The sequence below is a fragment of the Heliconius melpomene genome, chromosome 9 (assembly GCF_056956725.1).
Source record: "Heliconius melpomene rosina isolate 202511_hmr_F chromosome 9, ASM5695672v1, whole genome shotgun sequence".
Classification (NCBI taxonomy): domain Eukaryota; kingdom Metazoa; phylum Arthropoda; class Insecta; order Lepidoptera; family Nymphalidae; genus Heliconius; species Heliconius melpomene.
In genome coordinates, this window is record NC_140397.1 from 3,202,132 (window position 1) to 3,228,830 (window position 26,699).

General features: G+C 32.0%; 1 protein-coding gene and 1 non-coding gene across 5 annotated transcripts in view; both read right to left on the bottom strand.

The window, feature by feature from the left end:
• The window catches only part of klar (klarsicht), a 207,107-nt gene that overhangs the window by 50,856 nt on the left and 129,552 nt on the right, over positions 1 to 26,699 (bottom strand). The gene's annotated exons all lie outside the window — the stretch shown is intronic.
• On the bottom strand, positions 583 to 721 carry LOC146536190 (U4 spliceosomal RNA). Its single transcript, XR_014878282.1, has one exon. It is a non-coding gene; the product is annotated as a U4 spliceosomal RNA (small nuclear RNA).

Genomic DNA, 26,699 nt, shown 5'->3' on the forward strand with positions numbered 1-26,699 from the left:
GCAGTAATATACTACGGCATTAAGAAAATTAATAGTTTAGTTGTTGTGATATTTATATTCCATAGAAAACAATAAATGAATTTTTAAACGTTTTATTTTCATTTAAATTTAAAAAGTATAAATAATTAAGTTAATGGAGAATGCAGGAGATCCTTAAAAAATGTGTATATTTAATTTTGTATAAACAGGCTGTGTATTACCAACCGTCAATTTGTAGCTATGGAATATAACTGAAGAAAACTAATTCCACCCACTTCTAATTCTTCATCATCATGAAGCTTGGCAGTTGACAATTATATAAAGATTAAGTGTCAATACAATATAATAGTACCATTATACATAGCTTGTATGATGATGAAAATGGAGGACAAAATCCAGAGAGCAGAGAGTCAGAGACCTCTTACGTAACCATAGAATTGGGGCTCGTTAGATTTATCTTGACAAAATTTACTTCGATTATTTTAATTATCTTCGATTATTCTTGGTGACGAAAACCTGTCCATGTCCACGAAACTAATAAGAATCGAAAGAATGATAGGCAGTTTAAGATTTTTAAACTAATGAATGATAAAGTATTATTAGGCCATTACAGCCGTTCAAAAATTGCCATAGCGGTCGGTATTTCACGACCACAAGGCGGGGTATTGGTAAAGTTTTCAACTAGCAATAATCGCACCTCGGATTAACCTCATTGGTTACGATATTGCCTCTGCGCAAAGTTAGCTCAAATATACAAAACAAAATTATTTACGTTCTCAAAAGAACGAAACGATAGCGCGATTCAGACTTGCCGTAACGCCATCTATGCTGTAAAGAGTGGAACCATTGGAAGTGACGTCACATGACACAAAGAGCTGAGAGAACAGGTTTCTTGCTTTTTGTAAATATAACAATGTGCAGCAATAAGTGCTAGTAATTTTAGCAAAAAGATAGCTTAAGATAAGATTCTTAAAGTTCATTTCATCTTAAGTAGTGAGTGACATAAAATCTGGAGGCAAGGCAGTGCAGTCCTTTGTGAACGAATAATATTTTTAGGTACATATTATACATAATTCTACATTTTTCCTATGTGGTATATTTAAAAATATTCGGACAAAATATGTAAAAAAGTTTTATTCTATTTTTAATATTTGTTTACTTTACACAAACTATGCAAGTTGGTGATTCTGATCAGCCTAAAATTACTTATAGCCCTGAATTAGCATCCTGCCTGCATCTCCTGCATTCTTCAGAAGATAGTCTCCACTTTTGAAATTACCGTCGTATAAGGTCAAGCACATTCCAACTGCATCACGGTAAGGTTACTTATATTCTTAATATAAATCTCTCATGAGACGTTTCATTGTATATAGTAGGAAGTTCTGAACACGTTCTAACACTACCTAGTACCTACCATAAGCAATGTTCACGTCTAAAAATGTATTGTAAAATGAAGTAAGCAAAAAAAAACAACACTTAAATGAACATATTTTCAAGTGTTCGTGACGTTAAGTTCCTTAAGTTAGTAAAAAAGACTTTCTTACATAATATTGATAAATGATATAAAAGCGAGTTAAAATTTTAAAAAATATATATAACTAAATCCTTCTCGTTCCCACTGTCTACCGTACATTTAAACGGTATAATAATCGAATGTAAGCGAAACTATTACAAAACTGATAGCTTAGCGAATTACTAAAATGGAATTGAACATTAGTGAACAATTTGAAGGTAATGTTGACGTAAGTGCCGATCACAACAATCCGAAGAGAACCGTGACAGAATACAGGCGTGAAATTATCGATCATGGTGATATAATGTATTGGAAATCTAAGATCGATATCGATATACCACCACAAGCTGTAAATTAGGAGGAACAATTAAAAAATAAATACCATGCTAAATTGCCAAATGTCATGGAGAAATATGAAAATAAAAATCATATTTGACTTTGATATATATACCGTGCTAAATTTACAAACTAAAGAAACTTTAATTAATCATAAGTATCTTTAAAATCCAAATATATATATAATATTTAGATTTTAAAGATACTATACGATAAATATATATATAATATTTAGATTTTAAAGATAATCATGATTAATTATATGGTTTAAAATTATGAAAGAATACTAATTAAAAAGGAGGGAGCCCTAAAGCCAAATTGGAAGTAAAACAAGTGATTTTTCAAATATTATTACCAAACAAAAAACCCTGTTTACGAAATCACCACCCCCCTATAGATTATATTAATTTTGACACGTCTCAATAAGTGCAGCTGCACAGTACTTAACATTTTCATTCAATGCAAACATTGATTAAATCGATTGCAATATTACTATAATTACATTTACGGATTATTAAGACTATAAAAGCAAAATATGCTAAATTTAAATACTAAAATATTTCTAAGTCAATGATATAATAATAACGATATATTAGCACATGACAATTATTATTTAGTCGAAAATACTCTTGAAACTTTCATACATAAACATTTAATTTACCTGCAACAAGAAAAAAAAGGAAATTAAAATTTTATAAACATTGAACTTGATTTGTACAATAAAGCAAACATTATAAATAAAGGGTGTGCTACAAATGCTACAATTGAACCTGGTAATTTCATTACTTCCCCCTCAACTATCGAGTTCAAGCACCTCCACCAAAGCACCATTGTTCTTGAACCCTACGCCCATTTCCGTGTCCAATGGTGGTTCAGTTACGCTGGCACAACTCCTCGCCGTACAAGAAATGAAACGAACGTCTAAAACTACTCTACAATTACTATGTAAACTCGCATAGTGCCAGGTGCATTGGTATTCGTTAGTCAAACAATACGTTATATTCGATCGTAAATATAAAGTACCGAACAGTACTGCTTTGTTCGGAGAGTGCTTGGAAATTATGTTTTCACTGTTAGTTGGTTTGAAGTAAATTTACTATAGAGTTTATTTTAAAAGTGCTTTTATTTACAATAATTAAGTTGGGAACGTTTTGAGATTTGTATATTTATTTTTAATTTCAAAAGCAATGCCTCCAGGTTTAGGGGGGAAATGGGAAACGGAGAACACTAGGTTCCCTCTGCCTACCCTGCTATATGGGTGATACAGCTTGAAGCCGATATAATATTGATTATAAAGCATTATCGGTTTCGCATACATATATATTTTGTATAGCGATAATGAAAGTTGATGGATCATTTGTCAGAAATAAAATTATATCATCATGTATTTACAGAAATGATGGACAAGAAATTGATAGTGATAATGAATGATGCATTTACGAAATATGATGATCTAACCAAATCAGGTATTACACAACCTCTATAATTTCTGCACTGAGTTACATGTGCAGAAAAAAAAAGACAAAAGAAAAGAAGATACTGTAATCATTATAGAATTTAAAGAAACTTTACAGTCTTCAGAATTTATCTAAATATTAATGATAGTATCATAAGATCACGCATCTTTCAATTGGCTAGATGATGTGCTAAGACCGAGTCATACAGCTATTAAATTACTCCAGAGATATGACTAACGCAACTCCAAGACCTTCAAATAAATTTGAAGGGAACCTACAATTTGCTTACAAAATTCTGTATATCTCGTAGACTAATGCCTCGCACAAATGAGCAAAGAATTTAAGATATATAATTTATTATAATTATTCTTTATGTAACAATGTAATAAGCAATACTTGAGAGCCAGTTCCAACCTTGAATTAACCAAACAATACAATTTGTTAGCTGTTTTGAACGAAACTGTGCGGTCTTAATTTTGCAATATATTTATTTTTCTTTAATAATTTCATTTTTGTTATTATACCTACTTTAAAAAATGTAAGAAATGCGTTTAAATAAAACTATATAATTATAATATAAAATATATATTAGAATGTTCTTTTGCAAGAGAATAAAACGAGAAAGTAACAAGCTAATCTAGATGCTAGACTTGCGTCTTAAAGACTGTAATTATATTAATGGAGAGTGATAATGTATTTGCATTTAACTATCGCGCCGCAGTAAATACTTGAAACGCAACCCATTCATTATATCAATATTTATTTAGCTTAAACAGTATGTAGGTATAACTGATAAGTTCGTATCTTTTCCTTTCTATAGGGTATGCAGAGGGAACCTAGTGCTCAGACACTCTATTCTACAGTTTCTCCAGATTCTCAAGGAATTGCGTGTTGAGTGGAACGCCAGAGCGAAGAAAAAACAATTAATATATAATTTCCTGGAATGGGAACCCAAAACCTGTCGCGTTTACCATTATATCTACTTTGTGCAAAGACAAAGTTAATATAAACCATGATTAAAGGAATCAGTTCTATGAATTAAAAGGTCACAGCTTCATAAATATCGCAGTGTACCAGACCAGATCAGATGTGATCATTAGCATTTAGTTAGTGAGAACACAGAGCGGGTTGTTCACCTCGTCTAAAAGTAAAATTACATGCAATCATCCTCCACCCACGCCATTTACTAATGCATTTACGATCCTCGCGGTATAACGAACACTACAGTGACGGCCCACGTGATACAACGAAACACTAATTCATCACTATCACGGTTTGTGATGAAGTTATTGTTTCATAATCAAAACATTGTAGAGTTTGTTTATGTAGTCGGTATACTAGGGTCGCAGGTTTATAAGCAAATCTTGGTTCATTATTTTTTTTAATTGGAAAATGTATGAAACTAAATGTTTGAAAGTGGAATAATAAAATTACATAAAATTGGAACATAATTTATTTTTTTCTTCTAATACAAATCTGATGTAAAGTTATTTAAACAATTATATATAAATACCGAAAAGAATATGATATAAAAATAAATATTTTATTACATATATTATTATTTTTAAATAAAGAAATAGTTTCAGAAAAAAAATGGCTGACATTTTTATCACATTGGAAATTGTGATAGTTGGATAATAATACCTTCATAATATATTACTAATGTAGAAATAAGATAAGAAGGTGATTAACTTCTTCTTACAACTTATGACAAGATGTCAAGTACTATATACTACCTACGTACAGTAATAATGGTATGCCCTCTTAGGGCTTACTGCTAATTAAATGTCATGTTATATCTATGATATTTATTGAAATATTGAGTTTCTATTAATTTAAATTATCAATTACATATTTCAGTTTTGGGTTTTGTAAGGCATCTAAAAATGTTCTAAGGCATCTAAAAATCATTCAGTAATAATTATTACTAATATAACAATATATATTACTAGCGGCCCGCCCGCGGCTTCGCCTGCGTGAATTACGTTATTATTAATTTCTGTCTCCATGAGTACCTACTTCCTATAAGTGACGTCCATGTAAAATTTAAGACTCCTAGCATTTGTAGTAACGAAGTTTCATACAAAATTTCAACCCCAAACACAACCCCTTAGAAGTCGAATATTGCAAATTCCCGTCTTAGCGAGCACCTACGTCCTATAAATAACTCCTATGCAAAATTTGAGATTAGTAGCACATGTAGTTTCTGAGATTTCGTGATGAGTGAGTGACCTTTCGATTTTATATATATAGATTATTTACTATATATTATTATATTAATAATAATATCTCATAATTAAAACCATTATAAACTGACCTTACAAAGAAGGAAGCTATTTAAAAAGTGAAGTTGTTAACGATTAAAACAACACTTCTTATTTATAGTATGAGATCACCAACAGCGGGTGTATGACTCATACAAATCTATTAGGTTCGCGAATATACATATATCTGTCTGTCCATTCCAATGCCATTGACCTATTTCTTGAATGTTATTAATTCTAATGCTGGTGTCGAGTTAGATACAATTTTAAATATGTTTCGCTTGTGGCTGTTCTTCCTATTAATAATAATTGCTAGTAATTTGAGAAGTTCGAATAAGATTTTGTTTGAAATATGCACATATTTAAAATAAAGAAAATATTTTAGAATTTAATGATGTTTATGTATATCTTCTTCTTTTTCTCTGAGGATCGAGTGTGGTGGCGAGAATTGGGGAAGGCCTATGGCCAGCAGTGGACAAAAGATGGCTGTTGATGATGATGATGATGATGATGATAAGAATTCTATTCTGTTGATAATGATGATGATGATAAAAAAATTTGATCTTATAATAAAAATATAATTTTATGTAACGAAGCATCAAAAACGATTACCATTTTACACGATAAATAGAAAGTATACACACATATGACTTCACAAGTCTTCAAAATCTTTAATTTAATATAAAAGTAAATATTAAAAAAAAACCAATACAAATAGGCTGAATAACGGAATTAATAAAACACGTGGTTCTTGACAATTTTCAAGAACCACCATTCATTGGTATTCAACGCGAGCGGTCACTTTTCACGGTAGATTTAATCGCCGAGCGTTGTTTACTCTCCGTCTGTGGGTTTATTGCAAAACGCCAAGTTTGGTCTGGTGATAATTTTCAGAAGAAAGTTATTACAACTTTATAGAAGTATCATTACAATGTTTTACACTGTCATGTTCACGAAGATATTATCATGATATTCCAATTACTTGAGCTTTTCCATGAGCTTTATCTAAATTGGACTTTCTATAAATAATTAAATTATAAATAATTTATAATAAGTTTATATGATAATAATATATTTTTCTTTATCTTCATGGTATTTCTTTTTTTCATCGTCACGCTATATCCCGTATGTAGCAGGATAGGCCGAGGGGCCTTGTTAGTTAATCACTCTGCTCACCATTTTACGCTTAATTCTGAAGGCAATTACGAAATAAAAATATTAAATATTATATTTCCTCGAGTGGAAATCAAACCCACAACCCGTCGAACTTACAGCCACACGCCTGTGCACTGGGATTGCCCTTTTTTAATTCATGATAAAAAAAAGAGGAAGTTTAAAGTAAATAATCAATAAATATTTACATAACTCAGTAATTAAGTTCATAGATAATAATAAATATATTAGATAAGTATAGAACGGTCAACGCACCACCATGATATAGGAGCTAACGTATCTAGTACGTGGTGAATTAAGGCCAAGTACAGTCGAGGAGCTGGCAGGCCATAAGCTGAGTGTTTCGTTTAAGCGGGATTGCGAAACACGATCCATTGTTACCATAGTTTATTGTGTTCCTAGATGAGACACCTTTGAAATTATCCATTTTAAAGTAATGTTAGTAAATATGTAAGTATTACTTATATTTAGTACATATTGTTTTTATTTCTTATTTTATGGTTTTTAGTTTAGATGAGCCAGTTGAGCACAGCTTATTACGTCAATATGAATGAAGATTGATCAGTTAAATATAAAGAAAGTACAACTTTAAAAGAGACTTTGGGGTAATCCCAAGTGGGAATCGAACCTATAACCGTTGCCTTTCGAGTCCGACGCTATGCCACTACGCCACGACGGCCTCATCTCCTTCAACTATGAAATATTTTCTAAATTTATGCGATATCCGTTTTGTCACGAAAAATTATGCAAATCATTATTGTTTTCTCTGCAGCAATCGTCTCTAAAGACTTCCGCGATGTCACACAATGATTTATTTCTATGCATCTTATCGTTTTTCACATTTTGTTTTCACATTTAAGTATTTCTCCATAATGTTCATACATTATTATATCATATTTAAAAGTTACGTAAATTTTGAAATAGCCATTTTCATTTTAATTTTACTAAGTAGCCAAAACCGATAAAGGAACTCAGTGATATATATAGAGACTCTAAGTTTTAAAGTGATTTTTAGACATATTGAAATAGTTTTTGTAATAAAATAAATATGTTATACCTACAGCCTAAAATTCTAAGTAAACGAGACGAGTAGAAACAAACAAACATTACCAATAAGGCTTGTTTATGCATAAAAGAGAAAGTAAGAAATTATAAGAACGGAGCAAAATTCGAGTGATTTAGGGCTGTATACAGCAAAAGGAGGTTTAGGTTAATCGACGTAAATTGGTCAATCCGTTGAGCAACGCAGTGTTTCTCTAACCTCTACTTAAAAAGAAACTACCATACCTCGACCTAAACGAGCGTTTTGAGCGCAAAAGGAACATTAGGCCGTGAAGACTATTGAAAAAAAGAAAATAATACATAACGAGTTCAACTTGAGAGGCCCAATTATTATTGAAAATTGTTTTAACTATCATTTAAAGTATGACTCTCCGGTTTCCAAAGGGGAGCGTAGTGTCTAAACACTAAGTTCTCTCTGTCTAGACTGCTGAGCGCGGGATAAAGCGTGAAGCTAAAATAGAATTTTAGAGTCGCCGCCTCACTTCAATTGGATATAATAACACGCTATTACATTAATGACGTAGGTTTCCATAAGAGCTCATAATATGCGACAAAATCGCGACAACTTTGATTTACAGAAAGGGGCGTCTAGGAAATCGATTATTATGACAGGGCCGATAAATCTCTCGAGAACCATTAGGGCACTGAATACACGAATGCAGCGTGATCAATTTATGGACTCTACTGACCGGAAACTATTCTATCGCCGTGACAAAATAATATCCAGAACATATTGGATCAGGATAAAATAACTGAAAATCACCAAATACCAATATACTTAAAAAGAATTAAAAATATATCAATTATCAAAGGCAGGAAATAGCAAAAATATATATTAAAATAATGAAAAACGTTTGAAATAGCACTTTGAACACAGAAATCTTGCTTCTCAGAGCGTGACGAGGTTTACGGCTGCAGCAGCAGGAACGCTTTTTGTACTTACTCATTATAGTTTCGCGGTATTCTCTGTGAAACTGCCTTACTCACGGCTGCTTTACGTGTTTTTATGAGTGGCCAGCTATAGATAGATGCCTTTAAAAATGACTTAGGGAAATAGAATTGTCGAATTTAAAATCACATACTACGTAATTGATATTTTTATTCAGAAAAGTCTATTATAATACGAAATGCGAAATTAATGAGATTAACATATTTCTACAAATTAGTAACTGTAGATTAATTTAAAAAAGATCCTCATATGAAATTGTAGCAAAAAGTCATTATTTTCAAGGTATTTGTGATTAATGATTTTCAAGAAGTAACTAATATTCTCTTAAAATTTATAAGCTAGCAAGCTATTATTCTCCATTTCTGTTCTTGCCCACTATAAAAAGTTTCTTCAAAAAAAAAATCACCATTTTAAACAACTGTCAACATTTAAACTATCTATATTTATGAGATATATGTAACAAACAAAACAAGCTGCACGAACAAACATAATATAATCACCATTGCGTCTGTAGTTTCAATGTAATAATGACCAATAATTATTTCGAGCATACAGGTAGAGGATGTGACGTAAGCATTCAATTAGCGTATCAAAATCCAAATCAAAATCTCTTTGTGAGGTGTTCCCATGGACATGTCTTAAAAGCGTCCGTAGTTAAGATCTGCGCGTGTGAGGTGACGCAAGAAGAGAAAGTGTGTAGCGAATATTCCACATAATGCAATTTAATTATGCCAAATTATAATAGGCTTTAATTTCGCTTTTTCATTTGAAGGTATTTTTAATTATTTTTTTTGTGCTTCACTCTGTGTCCGGCATGTAACTATGTAGGCAGAGGCAGTCTAGTGTAAAGACAGACCAGAGGTCAGAAATAAAAAAAAATATTTCATTTTCTTGAGTGGAGATCGAACCCACAACCTGTGGGGTTTAGTCAAAGGCCTGGCTTTAAAGCCAGCCAAAATTAATTTTAAATACATAAATACATATTTACCTTGTGTTTATAGTTTCTACTATGTTTTATATAAAAAAAACATCATATTAACTAACCCCCTACTATAAATACTCATCGACCCCCAAAACATCAATCAATCTCCAATCCAAACATTGGCCTACAAGAGTGCACTCAATTACGTTAGACTAAATCCTCGATGTCGTGTAATTCAATAGATGGTAGAGAATAATTAGAGGTTAAGTTACGCGTTAAGCTAATAGCGTCGACACGACATCTGCTTCTAACATTAAACTTTGAAGTTGGGACGAACAGATGGACTGCATAGAATGAGTCCATGTGGGGCCGAACCAATAATTTAAACATGTAAATAACTATTTGAGCTTACATATCCGTCAAAGACATTAAAACTTAGTTAATTGATTTTTTTTATGGTGGACATATATAAATTTATGAAGCAAGAGTGAGTGGTAAGAGAGGCAGTAGGGATCTCGGTTCACCTTCAAAAACACTAGAGAAAAGTCAGGTAAAAGCATGAGGTTCCCTCTAAAAAAAATATAATCGTAATAATCCATACCTATATTATAAATTCGAAAGTAACTCTGTCTGTCTGTCTGTCTGTCTGTCTTTTACGCAATCAGGGCCAAACCGCTAATTTAATTGTAATAAAATACTCATATAGAGATACTTGAGGGTCTCGGGATGAACATAGGATATTTTTTCGATATATATCAATATAGTAAAATACTTATTAATTTGACATGCAATTTATTCCGCCATGTTAATAACAACTGTCGTTGCTAGGCAACGATTTGCAAAGTTTGTTGTTAGAAAACGTCACCCAAAATGAGCTTGCTTAACGCATCTCTCTATTGAAAACTGAAAATAATTTCATAAATATATTTAATAAATATTAGTATAGTTCAAGCGGGCGTAGCCGCGTACGGGTCTACTAGTCTATATTTATAAAAGGACTTGTCCTCACTGACTGAGGTAAGAGGCACGCACAGCCGAAAAAAATTTAAATCAGCACCGATGTTTATAAAATTTGAAATTTCGATTTTTAAAAGTATTTAATGGAACACGTGTTTCATCGTTTTCTAGAATTCTCCCCCAAAGGGTGCAAATAAGGGGTTGAAAGTTTGTATGGAAAAATCTTTAAATCGCCACCGATTTTTATAAAATTTGAAATTTAGACTATCGTGGTTTATTAGAATTCACCCCTAAATAAGCAAGCGAAGCTGCGCGCCTCCGCTAGTGCTCTATATTTTCATAACACACGTTCAAACTATCATGACAATGAAAAAAATTATAATAATAAACGAATAAAAATATATGAACAGGTGGAAAGTGAAAGCATTACTAAATGATATCAATTTAAGTTATTGGTCCAAATTAAATATTCAAAGACCGCGTTGAATGTTTACAATGTGGGTGTGAAAGTTTTGTTGAGATTCCTGAATTTATGTTGAAAATTCCTATTATTCATTACATCTAGTATTTCACTAGATGTCCATAATGGCGCAGTGGGGCAGCGTTTGTAAACTATAAACGCGATGGTTGTGGATTTGATCCCCACTCGGAGGAATTAATTATTTCCAGATCCTAATTCTAGGAAATAAAGTGCGACGTAGATAGTAGATTCGACGAAATATCTCAAAATATTCGGGCGAAGAGCGGAGTGTTTTGTCACTAAATTCTCTGCCTAAACTACTATGCGGATGTATATGTAACTAGTACATAGAGACAGACCACAAATATAATTTTGTAGCAGCGTGGCTATCAAGTCAGTGCTAATGAGGTTAGTTTAAACAAGTATCTTAAGATGTTAAGATCGCTATCAGGACCAGGATAGAGTTATCAGCTCGTCGTTACACTTTAATTACACAAGTTCAAATGTATATAATGTAACAGTTTTATTAAGGACGTGTAAGATAAAGATGTCAATTGACAGGATACGTTGTTGTGTAATATTGTTATTTAATCCAGTAAACTGAATGTAAAAATCAGCTTCACGCTGTATCCCGCACACAGCAGGGTAGGCAGAGGGAACCTAGTGAAGAAGTAAAGTGAAGACACTCCATTCCCCACTTTCTGCCGAATTCTAGAGGCATTGCTTGTTGAGTGGCAGAACTTAACGCCGCGGTTTGCCTCGACACCAGAGCGAGGAAAGAAAAGAAAATATAAACTAAAACTAAACAAAACTAAAAAAAATCCTCGAGAGGGGATCGAACCCACCACCGTCGCGTTACAGTCACACCCTCGTGCCGCTACGCAACGACGGCTTCACTAGTAACTAAATTATATTGATAATAAAATATATTGTTATATAGGATCCTGGTACAAAATTATATAAAAATAAACACATTTTGAATTCTCTCCCCAAAACATTACATTACATTAAGCACATTCACTAGACATTTTAAACAGCTTCCCTAATATTAAGGATTACATACATTAATCACGCTACTTCCTAAATTTTCAATACTGTCGACTAATATTTTGCAAAGCTTTTATGAATTTGTTACGTCATTTAGGATCGAGCATGTGTTACGACTATCAATTCTCCGCACCCTACGATTTGTCTCGGCATTAATAATAGTGATTAAACCCTAAGTATACAAAAAATATATTTAATATTTTGTGCTTCCTGTAGAACCAGACAAAACTGGCGGGACGAAAAAGATTTTCAGATTAAATATCAAAAAAAATAAAGTTGTAAGATCTGTAGTAAGATCTCTTACCTCATTTTCTTTGTAGATAATTCAATATATAAATAGATATAAATACAATGGGAGAAGAGTCAAAGTTTTACCTGCAACAAAAACAAACATTCCTTAGTAAATAATAAGAATTTTCATTAAACAATAACTTACAACAAAGATCAAGAGTTCTATTAAAAGATTACAACAGTTATTTAACAGATAAAAAGGAGCATTTTTTTATAATATCGAGATAGCATCGTACGGTGTAATGTTTATTATTCATCAAGATATATTACATAGTAAAAACTTGTATTAGACCTGTATAGAAAGAGGCTTTAGTATAGACTCTTAAAATTACATATTAGTTTATATGTTATTTACCTATATAATGTAAATTAACACTCAGGCATGTCGATTAGAATTTAACTGATATTAGAACAAGAAAAATGTATAATTGTTTAATGGAAATTACGCCGGTGTTAATTATATAAAAACTTATATTTTTAATACTACAGTAAATATTATCTTGTTCGAAGTTTTACTTATTAGTTATAATAAATTATCCTACTTTGTAACAAGATTCAAGAGCAAGAGGTTAAAAGGGAACAGTCATAATAAAACAATTGAATCATCGTAAGAGCGCTCATTTATTCCAAATTAATTTTATTTCAGTGCCAGATAATAAAATTTTCTTTATATGCAAATATGAAATTTGGTTATAATATTATTTAAACTAACTTTTCCTAAGGCATAACAAAGTAATGTAAAAAAACATAATATAATCTTAAAAAACAAGAGGCTAAGAAAACAACAAAAAATAACACCCTTCAACGTCCAGCATTTACTTTTTTACCTCGAAACCTAGTATTAACCAATAAATGTATTAAAAAAAATCTGTTTATATAATAACATTTTTGTGGTATCGAAGAGTATAATAATAAAAAGTTATATCAAAAAAGTTGCGGCCAAGTTAATCTCGCGACACTTTTTAATTTTTTTTTCCACGCACAAACAACAAGTTTTGACATATTGGATTACACTTACTCGAACATTAAAAATTCAGTAGCTATTAGGTTACAACCAGTAAAAAAATCAATATGCATTTTTTTCGCAAAGAAAAAAACCAGTTGCGTTTCACTTTCACGGAACTAAAAAAAAATGTAGAGAAATATCGATCTGATTTCATCTTGAAAATTAAACGTTGTTGACAGTCGTCCAAAGAAGTGTAATTAGATATTATATAATTAAATATGTAATTGTACTGTAGTCTGTACATAACAAATATAAATTGTCGTAACAAATCGTTTAGTTATCGAGGCAAGTCGTGGCGTAGGGGCCCAATGTGACCGCGGGTGATTGTGGATTCGATCCCTACTTGAGGAAATGAGTGGAAGAATGGGAGAGAAATGGAAAGAATGAGAATGTCCTATATAATATAAAAAATATATTCTGATTCGAAACTTCAATGACCGCATTCAAACAGGCACTCTAATTTGATGCTTTTACAAATTATCTAAAAAAATAGTGCTTACACGAATCTAATATTTATAATATGTGAAATATAATTAGTCGAAAACATAAAAAGTGAAAGTAGAGTAGAACAATTTTGAATATACATATACATAAAAAAATATATAAAATACAAACTTATGAAAGTACGAACCTTTCATTATTTCAGTATAAACAAATATTAGTAAAAGCCATATTAAAATAGCTTACGAGTCGATATTTTCTCCATACTGTTATCTATTAGCTGTACAGTGTTTATTGGCGATAGATAATGCTTCCTACAAAAGCCGACCGTTTCATGCGCATATACGGAGAGTGTAAAAAGTTGTCACTGTCAAGTTCAGACGACGCCGCGCACTCTCGGCTCGACTCGACTCGACTTGACTCGGTGTCCATGACTTTCTCCGTATACATATTTCTAATGAGATAGTTGACTTTACATAGCATAGTGAACGGTGATTAATGACGACTTCTCATTAAGGTTTATCTTTTAAATGCTTTAGAAATGTTATTGAAATTTAATTTATGTATTAAATATTATTTATATTCTGTTTTGAAGTCAGTCGTGGCGAAGGGGCACGAGCGTGCAACTGTAAAAGCGTTAGGTTGTGGGTTTGGTTCCCGCTCGAGAAAATGGAATATTTAATATATTCATTATCTTTTTTCTCCACTCCACAAGCGATGCCTCACTTGTTGCCCAGGTTACCTCTTCTTTACTCTGCCATGTACACGATACAACGTGAAGTTATAAAAAACAATTTTCAAAGTAAGCACAGGTCCGACATTGATTTATCGAGGTGGTAAATTCTAATTGACATCTTTTTCAATAAAAATATATCTCTAGGATTACGACGACTTATACGCAACACCGAGTTTCGTAACAAAACATCTACAGATATCATAGATTATCATTTATCTCTCCATTTATCTCGCAAGACGCATCCAACGCGTGAAGATAAAAAAACAACCAAAAAATAAAAAATAACAATCACACCATGTATTCAACAGTTACCTAATCAAAAAGTTAATTACGAATGTGAGGGTTATCATACTATACAACTACTTCTAATTCTTAGGTTAGATTGTCCACAACCTGGGGTTCTCCTCACCGGCAGCCAACCCCCCAGGCCTCCCCTCCCGGTGTCGCTGTAAAAGCCGATAGGGCTAACAGCATTAACCTCATGATCGAAAAAAAAAACCTGCGGTTCAAGCCGCAAATTGTATATTGTGCAAGAAAAGCAACCAACGCCTTTTATAAGAAACATTTATTCAAACGAATGTAAAAACATTACGTGACCGCCGCCAGATCGTGAACCCATGGAAAATCTATTACAATGGGACACTCGGGCGTTTACGATTTTAGACGAACATAACAGAATAAGTATTACCTTTTTTGCTAAAAACCAATCACAAACTGTAACCTGTACAATAGATAAGGTTTGTAAATTTACGTTTTTTTTATTTATTTTTTATTTAACATTTTTTTATTGAAACATACATTTTAATAATATAATTTTCATTTAGAATTCGGATTTACAGCAAAAATTGTATTATTAAACATAATGCTTTTTAATAAGTTTCTTTTATTAATATAGTATGTATGAAAATATATATACGAGGTCATACTATTTCTATAATTTCTTCCTCTGTTTCTATTAGCATTCACATCATTCTTCTCACTTCTCTGTGTGTGTTGTTAATACTTTATTTAAAATCTATTAATCAATTTACACGTAACACATAATTAAATCATCCATCCATCCATCAGCCTTTTAACGTCCACTGTTGGACATAGGCCTCCCCTAATTCTCGCCACTCCATTTCTCTCTTCTCCATTAAATACTTAATTATAATTAGGATAAAGCGCTAATTTCAATTAACATTGTTTCACAGTGATATAGTAGCGTATATATTACATTTTTTTATGTAACGTGAAAGTACCAGATGTGATAATGCCTCACATGTTGCATATACATGTACACGTAATTTGCACTTTGTGTTATTAGTGTGGAGCGCACTACCTCTAACACATTAGACTGTATCATTTGAAATCAGCTAAGATTTGCAGTTATATTCTAAAAAGAAACTGGGGGGAACGGAGTGTCTTAACACTAGGTTCCCTCTACTTACTCTTTTCGTAAATTTAAATATGTCTATTATTCTAATTATTAATTTAGCGTAAGCGTATAAGCGTATATATTACATTTTTTTATGTAACGTAAATATCATATTTTTTTCTAAATAATTTAGATTCAATTACGAGTCCAATTGAATAGAAACGTGTGAGCCAAGTGGAAAATAAATCACGCGTAAGCGTCAGTAACCTGACAATCTCGATGTCAATTTAGCACTAAATTATAAAGTAAAGCTGATTTAAAAATTTATATAAATTATATATAAAAGTATAAAAAGAATGATCATTATTAAGAAATCTTAAAAAAATATAAAAAATGCTGTAAACAGGGTAGGCGGAGGGAAATTAAAGTTAAAACATTCCGTTCCCCATTTTTCGCTGAATTCTAGAGGGATTGCATATCAAGTGGCTAAACTCAACGCTGCACTTTACCTCGACCCCAGAATGAGGAAAATAAAAATATTAAATAGTTAATTTCCTCGAGTGGGAAATAATAAATAATTATATATTTTTTTATCAATAACGATTTCTCTAGCAAGATAAGCAAAATGATTAACAGTAAAATGATATTATTTCTTCAACTTTTTAATTTTGCTTCTATATCCTTAGCTATATAGCTTCTATATTAATGGTATCACATTACCTACCGACGTGACCTACTTAGAAGTTCCAGCACATAAAATATGTAATAAAGTACATAGCATGGTAATAAAATTGAAACTGTGTGAATTGCATGACGATTTTTAAAATGTTACTTCGATAAATATCCATTACACATAAAATACTATGCATTCGTAATACTATACGTATTTGAAATTGTTTTTTTTTTCAGTTTCACGCTGTATCCCGCATTTAGCAGGTTAGGCAGAGGGAACCTAGTAATAAGACCCACCGTTCTCCATTCCGATTAATTTTCCTTAACATTACATTGACCGTTTTGTACCACTGCACCCCCAATTTCAATTCTAATTGTTTATTTAAATTAATAATTAGAATAATAGACATATTTAAATTTACGAAAACAGTAAGTAGAGGGAACCTAGTGTTAAGACACTCCGTTCCCCCCAGTTTGTTTTTAGAATATAACTTCAAATCTTAGCTGATTTCAAATGATACAGTCTAATGTGTTAGAGGTCACTACCTCCACACTAATAACACAAAGTGCAAATTACGTGTACATGCATATGCAACATGTGAGGCTTTATCACATCTGGTACTTTCACGATACGAGGTATATACGAGTCACGATTTTATCATTATTCTATGTTCCTTGACAATAAAGTTTTTAGCTTAAGGTCTTCGACATATAATTACCTAATAAAATGAAAAGACTTAACAATAAAAAAATTAAAGTTGTGACATGCCAAAGAAACAAACAAAATAAATATAAATTAACATCCTTTCGAAGGAAGTTAAAGGTTCCTAGAATTGTAAGATTCTAAATAAATATTAAAAGAAAGTTAACAAATGAAACATATGCATCCGCTTTGGCAGGTGCAACTGCACCTTGAAAAACTGAGAGAAAAAAGATCCTTCCGAAGCAGGTGGTGCAGATTGAATCTGAAAGTTTCGCTTGAGGATATACATTTTGTTTAATAATACCGTGGTACCCCAAATACATAAAAAAGGCAAAAAACGTCATATTCTTAAAATTTTGTAACAAAAATATATATATTTTTATTTATTTTAACAATAGAAGCAGTTTCGTATTTGTAAACATGTAATTTACGCCACTCAACACGCCGCCAGAATTCAGCAGAAAGTAGGGAAGTATCTTAACAGGGACAAGGTGCCTGAACACTATGTTCCCTACAAGCGAGATAGAACGCGAAGCTTAAAAAATATAATATAATAACAACATACATACAAAAACGTTTCGCCATGACCAACTAAGAACTAAATTCAAACTAAATGTACAAAATAGTTATATAAGAAAGTATTTTTAACCAGTCTAATAAAAAGAAGAGAACAAAAACTAAGTTTTAATATTACGGAGGCAAAAAATTAGTTCAATCATTATTCAACACTTGGCAAGTAAAAAATCGCGGTCGTTTTTTCTGCGCCGACCTCTACCGATTATACAAAGAACTCTTTGTCGGAGATCACGCGAACGAGATTTTGATAATTATACCATGATAAATTCAAGTTCGTACTACATACGTTTAATTAGAATAGTTTTCTTCTAAAAAGCACATAGCAGAGGCCTGTCGTAGCCCAGAGGCACAAGCATGTGAATGGGGGCGCTTCGGGCTGTGAGTTCCATTTCCACACTTGCCACAAATGTCTCTAGAATTCAGCGAAAAATCGGGAGTGTCTTATCTCTTTATTGTTTCCCCAAATACTTAAGTAATTTTAAATTTAGTGTAAAATACCTATTTCATAAAGAGGATCCGTCGTCTAACAGTTTCACTAACACTAATCATTTAAAATGAAAAATCTGGATATATTTTTACTATGTCTGACTTTAAAATATATTTAATTTTTATTAAAAAGTAATAATTAACGATGAAAAAAATAGGTATTTTCTTACAAAAATGATAAATTTCATAATAAATAATTCTATCCCATCAAATTTTAAACCCAACAATACAAATAACACAATATCTCACAAAGGTTTAGAAGCTTTCACAGTGACTTATCTACCTACGTAGTACGTACATCAACTCCCACGCTTCGATTGATGTTCATTATAGTTTCAACTAGCTAATTAAATAGCGCTTATCTTACCTTTTGTTTTATATACAGCGTGTGTCTTATTATCTTTATAACGAGGTATTATTATACATGATGTTCTATTTCCTTTATGGTGAGATTCAGTTCGAGGTAATAAATATTTATTCGTCACACTTATGCTTCGTATATGATGTTTTTCTGTATTTCTAAATGTATTTCTTTTTAATATTTCATTCATCAACCACCATAACAGAATTATTAAGAAAAGTAATTTTTCGACAAAAACCCATTACTATATAATAATTGAATTTAACTATTTTTTTTATACTTAATGGCATTGCATGAAATTACACTAGTTAGTACCATTTTATATAACACTTGTACAAGATATAAGCAGTTCAACAATAAATCTTTCAGGTTATTGTCGCCTGAGACAAGTCTGTAAAACTTGTAGTGTAAATTCAACATAATAAACAACGCACTGAATACCAGAGCAACAGTTTATTATAAGATAGTTTAGGCGAAAGTTTTGCGAGTAAAACTAAGGTAATGACTGCATTACATTTGAATCTCAAGTAACAATGCTTAGTGTTTTCTCTTATTTTTTTTTACATTATTATACGAAAAATCTCTCTGTATTTAAGGTCATTTTTTAGTAGATAGAACCTGGGAACCTAGTGTTGAGATGCTCCATTCCCATTAAAAAAACCATTCCCCACTTTCCGTCGATTTCTGGAGGCATTTGCGTGTTAAGTGACGGAACTCTACGCCGCGCTTGTTGCAAAATTTTCTGCTCTATTTAACAACAACTTTCTTGAATAAGCTGAATAAATAATTTAATAAATATTTTATGCCAATTTTTATCGAAGAAACTATCACATTTTCGAGCATAAAGTTTGCAAGACATGCAAATTTAAAATGTCAAAAATGTTTTAAAATAATTATACATTAGAAGACAACATCAGTCTTCAATCAGTCCATCAATCAAGTGTACAAGATTACCATCAATCACTTAACGTCAAATGGCTAGTTAAAAGTGCCAGAAATTGAAGTGAAAGTGACTTCTTTAATATAAGATGCAACAATTTTTCAATTACATACTCTTAACAAGGAGATATGACATTTAAATGAGTGAAGGTCAAAGTTGAGGCCAGTCGTGGCGCAGGGGCACAAAGCTTGACTGTAAACAGGAAAGGCTGTAAGTACGATTCCCACTGGAGGAAATCAATTATTTATAATATTTTCATTTTTTCGCTCTGGAGTTGAGTCAAAGCGCGGCGTTAAGTTCCGAAACTCAACAAGCAATGCCTCCAGGATTCCGCGGAAAATGGTAGACGGAGTGTTTTAGCACTAGGTTCCCTCTACCTACCCTGCTGTGTGCCAGATACAGCGTGACACTAAAAAAAGTTCAAAGTTCACAGTATACTACTTAGCACGGGGTTAATCTACGTCATGTACAAGGATGTTTGATTAGCCGTCATTTCTTTAAGACGATACATAATCTATTATATCACCATATACGATGTACCATACAATTTCATTTTCTTATGCAATAAGTTGACGACTTCAAGTAGCTATATAAGTGTAGATAAAAATTGAGTGTCCATTTTTTATTTTTATTATTTTTTTATTCATAGAACGTTATACTAGTAGTTTTATACTAGAAAATCCACTCTTTCGTAATTTACATAAAGACTTACAATTCTTAATACTAGCCTAGGCCTTAAGCTCGGTTTCCACCGCCAGCGGAGTGGACCCATTAATGACTACGTTGAACTGGCAATAGTAAACAGTATCCTTTATATCCACCAATACATATTTGGGAGAACCGGGCGAGCAAAATGAGTTGTGTAAATTGAACTCGCTCACTTCTAGGAAGCAGAGCGAAGTAATTATTACAAACCACAAAACAATTTGATGGTGGAAATGTAAACCCTATTTTATTTAAAAGCAGTTCGTCCTGCATCTCATTTCTCTTGTCCCATACTCTCTCATTTCTCTCTCGCGTTGAAAACCAGGCTTTAGAACGTCCACAACGATTACAAACAAGGCGCGTGTCCAACTTATAGATATTTCGAAATATTAAAAGCCTATTGTATTAAGGTTCGACTGTGAAACTTAAATTATTTTAATTGCGCAGTCACGGTTGGGCCGAGGCGGCGTTTGTGTGCTTATCGAGTGTCTCGTAAACCTACAAGTTTATCGTTGTCGGGCACGCCACTTTCCAGCTGTTCCTTAAGTGGTTCAATGATTAAATGATCCAATGTTCCATTTTTCGGGCTAAAACGTGGCCTCAAAAACTTCATTTAAATGAAAAGCTCACACAGAAAAGCTTTGATAGTACATATACAGAGAAGACATGCTTCTCTAAAATCATCAACAGATTATTAAAAGGTTATATTAATACAAAATTATTTACAAATATAAATACAAAACGAAAATAGTAATTTTGGTATAATTAAAAAACATTTTGATAAATTGCTACTTCTTCTTTTTCTTTTTTTTTTCAAAAATTAAAAAGTTACAATTTTAAACCACAAATATTTAGCGAATAACAATTTCCATACACATATTCACATATTAAATATGATAACATTAATATATTAAATTACAACAATAAAACAAGAAATATAAGCTAAGCTAAAAAAAACGTGAGAAACTGGTGAACAGAACAAAGAAAATAACTTAAAACTTCGCGATAATGATATCCAATGACTAACTTCACTCGTCGGTGGAAATACTAAAACAAGAACAATTCATCCAACCACTTGAGGCCATACCTAATAAAACTGAAGCGTGTGAAGTTCGATAAATAAGAAAAAAAATAGCTTTCTGGAACATTTCCAGCGACCTTGAGCCTCTTCTCTTAGAGCTATGGCAACTCAAGACGAGCAGAATTTATAGATAGATCGCCCTACTTTACCCACCTTCATAGAGATATTGTCCAACAAAAGTGATGTGAAAAAAAACATGATAAAACGTGATTGTTTTTATGTAATTCAACGTGTTTCGGCCATAGCGTGTTTGGAAAGGTGAATGTAGAATTGATTTGTTGTATCAAATCTTGTTACAAAATCGGTCCATCTTCATATCGTGATATTCACTTACAAAATATCGATCATAAACGAAGTAGATGAGAACATAAAGTATGAAGAAATGATAATGCGTAAATGACTCTTAGTAACTTTCTATACGTTAATAATAGCAGGCCAATATAACACAGTTTAGTCATAGACATAGTTGAGAACGTCGTGGCGCAAGGGCCCAGGGGTGTGACTGTAACGAGAAGGTTGTGGGTTCAATTCCCACTCAGAAGAATGAATTATTTATTTATTTATGAATATTTTCATTTGTTCGGCGTTTGTTTCATTGTTTCTGGCACAATGCAGTATTAAATTCCGCCACTAAAAACGCAATGCTTGGATTTTTCCAAAAAAACGGCGAAAAGTGAGGAATGGAGTGTCGTAACACTAGGTTCCCTCTGCCTACCCAACCGTGCGCGGGATACAGCGTGAAGCTGATTTATTCTATTTTCTTTTAGTCATAGTCTATTAGTCAACTTCCGGAATAGTTAGAGTACCAAAGCAATTACTAAAACTTACAGTCATAAGTAACCAGGAAATATATTTATCTAATAACGGCCTTGTTAGAACGTAATCGTTTCGAGTTAGTACATCAATTCGTTAAGAACAAGGTCTGGTTGTATACAAAGAAGGTATGATTCTTCCGTTCATTAATTATTTTATACAATTTTTTTTTAACGACCTGCCCTCATCCTCGTTATATCTTAGAAAATTATTATTATTTTTTAAATATAATAAATACAGTAAAAGTAAACGAACAAATAAATTACCATATATTATATGCATTTTAAACATCGATATCTATCTATCTATCTATCTATCTATCGAAAAGTAATTTAAATAGGGTTTATTTTAAGATGTTCAGCACATGTTACGAAATAATAAAGGAATTGGGTCAACCAGACTGCGTGAGAGAATTCTTATTAGTGACTTACGCTATACAAATAGTCTACCAGAATTATTTTATTTTGCCCGTGGCAGTGTCACATAGATTTTTTATACTCGTATGTTAAAATAGCCCTTCGAGATTTCGGTATAGTTAAATAAAAGGAAAAAATATGTAAAAGATGAAGAATGATGATGAAAAGATGATTAAGCATGATAAAAGAATATCATGCTAGCTTATTGCAATATTAACAGTACCTATACTCGTATTGTAATAAAATGGACTGAATGACGGAGATATAATAAATTAGCAACGAATACAGTCTTGACGTGAGCGATATTTATATTTGTAATACAAGTGTTTTTCCTAGATAAAGTGCTGGGTTGGTTTCCACCATTGAACACGGCAATACTAAAGAGGTGGAAAGTAGAGAACAGAGTATTGTATCTTTTAAACAATTATATAATATTCAAAGCCTAATTAACTTATAAATAAATTTCTAATTAATTATCATTGTTAAGACCTAATTGTCGCTTAAAGGTCACAGTAATATAATAGTTCTGGTCCGTTTTAATAAGTAATTTATTTCAACAGATATGGAGATTTAATTTTCAAGACGTTTTGTGGCACAAATATTCAAATTATATAAAAAAAACAATGGCCATTTACGATACAAACATTATATGTCAATTTACATATGTATTGTTAATTATTGGATCATTCGAAATATTATTTATTATAACGATTATTATTGAATAGTCTCAGAGAAGGCAATTAAAAGTTTAAATAACATAAATGGTAGTGAAAATGGTGTCACGGAACGTTCTTTCCACAACATATAGAACCAGTAAAGAAACCATTTTATGGTGCAGTAATTATGGGTTGTTGAAGAATACCATTAAAATATTTCTGTTTTGTTTTGCATTCAAAAACACTATAAAAAATCGATATCGAAAATCATTTAGATATCGTTCATATTGTTTTATTTCGCTTTATATAATAAAATGAAGTGTTATACAATAAAAATATATTATTCTTATAGTTAATCTCCAAAATATAAAAATCAAGTAGTATCTAGAGACTAACAACATATTGTATAATACTTTCACTCGACGTTACTGGATTGAAAATAGCGGTTAGCCTAATGATATGATTATGAAACTCCGCTATTGAAATTAATATGTAATTATAGAATGACAACAAAATTGTTAACAACGTTTTCGATGTACCTACACTTTTCAATTATATCTTTGGAAAGTGGTTGCACCTTTATTACTTCATATAAGTTTTTTATGTTGTATTACATATTTGTTTATTTAATTTAACATATCTTATTGACGAAATTATATATTTATTTTATTGAATGAACAGCTATTAAACTTAATTTGTATTTACTTAAAAAGTTAAGTTAATATTCTACTTACGTAATATTAGGTAACGAGGAAACACCAATAAAATTACTCTTACCTGTGGACAATAAAAAAATACAATTAATATCGGAATTCAAAAAACATTAAAAAACCAAGTGAGCCAAGACGGCGCAGGGGCACTAGGAGTGACACGCTACAGGTAGTGGATTCGATTCCCACGAAGGAAATGGAAATTTAAATAAAATATTTAATTTGCATTTCTCCGTTCTGATATGGAAGCTGGAAAAAAATTGTATGTCGAAATACTATCGATCAATTAAACATGTAAACAAAATCTTTAAACGATTATCATATTACAGACAGACAGACGCGTCGTCACGTATAAACAGAGAGACGGTTAAAATTTGGCACCTAATAATAACATCGTTGACAATATCACCAGATGTCATCTCCCCCACAGCTCACAGCTCTGTTAAATACGCCTCTAACCTATCTTATATTTTTTATATTATAAAATACTTTTAGTATCGTCATTCGTATTTATTCTTTTATGTATATGATAAATATCATAAATCAATAATATTACGTAACAAAGTAAACGTATGTCAATGTAAATGCAGGCCATTCGTGCCGCAGTGGCACAGGCGTTTCAGTATAAACGCGACAGGTTGTGGGTTTGATTCTCACTGGAGGAAAAGAAATTTATTATCTTAATTTCTTCGTTCTGGTGTTCAGGCAAGCGTTGAGCGTTGAGTTACGCCACTCAATTCGCAATGCCATTCAGAATTCGGCGGAAAGTGGGGAGTGGAGTGTCCTAACACTAGACGTGGATGGAGACGTGAAGTGATAAAAAATGTAAATGTAATCGAATTAATAAAATATTATAAATATCTATAAAAGGCTATATATTTTTAGTAGTAGTATTGTTATACTAACAAAAACAAAAATTGAATATAATATACTTATTTGTCATTTCATTTTGTTACCTAAGTAAAATAAAAAACGTATTCTTTATCAAAAATTTCCCTGTCGCGATATTTATTTATAGCTTGACCAGACGCGTAGAAAGCGGTTCGGTGCGCGTGTGACACTATCAGGACGTGTTGGAGTGCTGATACAGAAGATAACATCCGATATGATAACGTTACTAATCCATAAAAATATGGAGAGATTTTTGCTAAATATGGTGAAAAAAATATTTATATTATATCGAAAATGAGCTGCTTTCGTCAAATGACATAACCAAATGAGTTCGTCATTTTTATCGACTTCATCATTAATATTTATATAACTAAAAATTCGTTCGTCCACGTGTTATCTTGGAAAATGTTTAGGTATATATACAAGATTACGTTAGTCTGTGGCATGAGTCGAGTCACGTATGCCTGGTATACATCAAAGCGAACAAGTGCTAATATTAATATGAACTTACATCACTAACAAACAAAACCTCGCTACGTTTATTATACACACTCTCGAACTAAGGATTATTTACAAGAAAAAAAAAACTTATGAAATGATACTTAAAAATTAGTTTCAAAAACGATTAATTTAACATATAAACTAAAGGCCGTCCTGACGCAGCGGCACAAGGGTGTCCCCACGAAGGCATCCCCACTCGAGGAAGTGAAATATCTATTTACGTTTATATTTCTATTTCTTCGCTCTGATGTCGAGGCAAAGCACGGCGTTGAGTTCTGCCACTCAAAACGCAATGCCTCCAGAATTCGGCAGAAAGGGGGGAACGGAGTGTCTTAACACTAGATTCCCTCTGCCTATCCTGTTATGTTCGGGATACAGCGTGAAGCTGATAAAAAAATAGACTAAAAAGGAAGTATCATAAACACAGATTTTCAAGAAATACAAGTCATATAGAGGTTGTTTGTAACAAAAGAGTTTATAAAATTTCCAAAAACATTAAGCATAACACGAATATACTATAAAAATGCAACGCACGGCAAGAACAAAACACGAAAGTACAAACAAACATAAAAATTCAACTCACGTTCAATTCCATTATAGTTAAAAATAATAATAGAATAAACAACCAAAAAAGACCAATTATCCAAGAAAACGACGCGAAACGAATTACAAATACCTTACAATGAGTAAGGAGAGACCGAAATAAACGCAGTCTACTCATAGCGTCCGGTAACTTAGGAAAATGGGTCAGTTATTATTATAGCAAGTGCAATTCTATTCGGCTATCGCGAATGGAACGTCATCAGGTTTTACAACGTTCATTCAAAAGATCTTCCTGGAATCCAAGAATAAGCAGGTATAACACAAATATTAACTTTAGAACGTTTGAAGCAAATATTGTTTATGAATATTTATTGCCTTATGCCATCTTGATGTAAAATGGCAGTTGTTCAAAGCATATTTACATGACTCTACTAATTCCGCTCGGTTTTAAAGATTATTTGTTAAGGTGCGAAACCAACTGGGGAAAAAAAATAATTCATTGCCTCTAATGGGGATCGAACTCAAGGTTTACAGTCAGACGCTCGCCTACTGAACGATTATTTCAATTCGTTATTAAATGTAGATTATAGCAATTTCTAAGCCAGCACGTGCCCTATTAACTCCCATAATTCGATATCACGTTTAAAGAAGGAGCTTTTAGAGCTATTTTTAAATAAACTAAAGGTATACCAATT